The sequence below is a fragment of the Nanorana parkeri genome, unplaced genomic scaffold (genome assembly GCF_000935625.1).
Source record: "Nanorana parkeri isolate BGI_ZX_2015 unplaced genomic scaffold, ASM93562v1 scaffold565, whole genome shotgun sequence".
In the NCBI taxonomy this organism is placed as follows: domain Eukaryota; kingdom Metazoa; phylum Chordata; class Amphibia; order Anura; family Dicroglossidae; genus Nanorana; species Nanorana parkeri.
This window is the reverse complement of record NW_017306833.1, coordinates 126,357-129,736: the sequence shown is the minus strand read 5'-3', so window position 1 is coordinate 129,736 and position 3,380 is coordinate 126,357.

Here is a 3,380-nt window from a genome sequence, read left to right as displayed (position 1 = left end):
TCCTTTCCTTGTCTGAGATGTTAAACAAGGACTGAATATTTAAGCTTGAGGCTTTGGCTACAGTTTAAAGTAAAATGTTAGTCATTTACGAACAGAAACCAAAAACAAGCTCAGTCATGAAGGGGTTAAAAGAAAAATCCCTTTTATGTCAGTAAATACAATGCAAGGAATTGAGCAATACTTATTGTACATCTTGGCAGAGGTCTGTAAATATTGAAGCCATTGCTGAAATCGCACACAATTAACATACTTGGGATATACAAGTAACTCCTCAAATTGGAACTCGGTGGAGTAAATCCAGGGAAAAAATGACCAAAGCGAGTACTTGGTGGGTAATGTGCACTACCATGAAGTGTTACATTGTGTAAATTAGAGTGGCCTGAGTTCTGCGAACCCTGTTAAACTCTAGTAGACTGATGGACACATGCAGACACTAGTTACCTGCACTTTTTGACTACTCGCAGACATGTGCACTTTAATTACATTAACTGGTGTGATATTCTGAATGTTTCAGATGATTAACTCACCGAACAAAGACCCTGACATCAGTGACAATGCACTTGTTTTTATATGGAATATAATAAATATATTCTTTCACTAAGCAATGTCTTGTTTGTGCTGCAGGCATTAAGGTAACTGTTATTAGTATAATCTACGGCCTTCATTTTCTCCCTGTGAGCGCTTACCACGGTTTTAATGAAATTCATTAAACATAGTTTTTGAAGTTAAAGCAAATGTTAAGATTTTTTTTTTCCCCCTTCATACAGCATGCATTTCACATTGGAACACATGTTCCTGTTCTGTTGAAAGAGTGGGTTTCCTTTGGTTCTCTGACTGAATGCTTACAGTTTTAAAAATCCAATCTACACTGTAATTTAACTTTCCTGGTGGTAATCCCGAGTGTGGCTCGGGGGTAAATTTTCCGTACCAAAAGTGGTAACCCCAAGCCACACTCGGGCATCGTCCGGGTTCCTTCTCTGCGAACGCCGGCATTCCAAGGGGGCGGAACCGGCGAGAAAATCAAAAGTAAAAAATACTGAGAGATTCATACCACCAGGGAGGTTAAATGAGACTCCTGATTCTGTAAATGTTTGAATGTATTTAAACACTATTTACAATACAGATGGGAATGCATTCTAACGCATGTGTCATTACACTGAGAACCCGGCAGAGCCGCTGTGCTATCACGGCGGCTCCGCCAGGTTCTCATTGTGTAATGACGGTTCAGCATCTCCTGGTTATCTAGTAACCAGGGGACGCTGGACTGTCATTAAACACTGAAAACCCGGCGGAATAGCGGCTTGTGAGCCACTGATGACAGCTATTAATTTGAAGGGGACAGTCCAGGGAACAGTTCTACTATAAGCTCACTTTAAATGCCAGGTCCGTACGGCATACTGAGCTGGCTAGCCAGAAGCACTTTTGTACCTCCGTTTGCCGTACATCCTTGGCAGCGAAAGGGTTAAAGGTGAACTATGGGGTTAGGGCTTTTCCCCATAGTTCTCCTTAGGGTAAGGGGAGGACACAATCTAGCGTCCTCCCATCACCCTATGCTCAGTATACCACGAGCTACAGCTCGCGGTATACTGAGACGCCGCAGCTAAAGCGGATCCCGACAATTATGTCTGGATCCGCCCAGCTGCGTGAGTGACAGCTGGCTCTGCCTATCTAGAGGCAGAGCCAGCTGTACCCACCCCCTCCTCCATCCGTTCCGCCAGTCAGCGCTGAAGGAGCGGGGAGGGGGGAACCCAGCCCTTCCCCTGTTACGGCAGAGAGCCGTGACAGGATCGAGAGGTGAGCGAACGCCAGTATGTGTTCGCTCACTTCCCGTTCTACTGAGCCGACCTGTAACAGTCTCATTGTCACAGGTCAGCTAGAACTATGAGGTGAGTGAAAAGCACTCGCCTCATAGTTCTCCTTTAAATTATCTTCCCCTTTGAACCCTCTGACACAGTTACTGAGGGAAAGGAAAATGGAGTGGAAAACGTTATCCCTCCTAATAATTGTCCCGTAAAAGGAGTGTCTTTGGAACCTTCTTGTACACTGGGGGAAAGAGATATAACTTTTTAGACATTTTTAGCCTTTCAGGAAGTGGTTGGTTGATACATGCCACGGACAAGTCCTGACCCTGCTTAAAGGAGAACTATGAGGTGAGTGATTTCCACTCATTCTCATAGTTAGAGCCGACCTGTGACAAAGAAGCTGTCACAGGTCGGATCTATCGATCGGAAAGTGAGCAGAAACATGCACTGATCCGCTCACATCCTGATTGTCTCCCTGCAATGAGCAGTGACTGTCAGCCACCGCTCCCCGCAGGGATTACCCCCTCAACGCTCTGATCCTCCAGCGCTGAGTGGGGGAACGAAAGGGGGAGGGGGCGGCACAACTGGCTCTGCCTCTAGATAGAGTAATCGGTAACTTACGCAGCTGGGTGGATCCCGACAGTATTGTCGGGATCTGTCCCGGCTGCAGTGCTCTCAGTATATCGTGGGCAATAGCCCGCGATATACTGAGCTTTGGAACAGTAGAAAGGCATCATGGCACACTCACAAACCAGCATGTAAAACAACTTGTCTCACCACTAAGGACAATGACAGAGGTTTGGATACACGTCTTCTGCAAAGGATGTGTAAGCCGCACTGCCGCGCCAAGGCACCTCTTATAGTGCGGTCCTAACTCTAAACTATGAGAGTCTCCATCTTGGAGCACATGGGGGCAGAAGATATCAAATTGGGTGCAGGCCTGTCAGGAGGACGCCCCACCTCCTTAAAGGTACAGAAACACACAAGGAATCCCGCACATCCCATTGGCAGCTAAGAAACCCCATGCGTCGCTGCACCAAATCGGTGTTTTACATGCTGGTTTGTGAGTGTGCCATGATGCCTTTCTACTGTTCTACTGTTCAAAGCCCATTTCGTGTGCACCTTACTGTATAACTGGTAACAAATTGTTGAGTGCGTTTGTCGTTTGTTTTGCTATACTGAGCTTTGGGTCACGGGAGGAGGAGGTTAGTATATGTCCTCCTGTGACCGCTGTGATATGTACAGCGGCCCACTCCAGACCTTTTAGTCCAAGTGTAGGTTCTGGATTCTATTCCACTACAAGCCTTGGGCTCTCAAACCTTTTCTAGCATATGAGCAAGTCCTTTGCAGATTGTAGGGAGGCCCCCCACTCCTCTATGTAGAAGGGGGTTCTGTTTGCCTTTGCAACCTCCTGAAGTTTTAACTTTTCTGATGTGGGTGTAGAGGATGTAATATCCAATGATAGCTAATATTTCTGTTTCTGTCTTCAGGTTTCAGACTTTCAAAACTGCCAATCTTCCTGTTAGGGCTAGCAGGCGTTCGAGCACTGTGGCTCAACCACCCCCTTTTTGGACTATC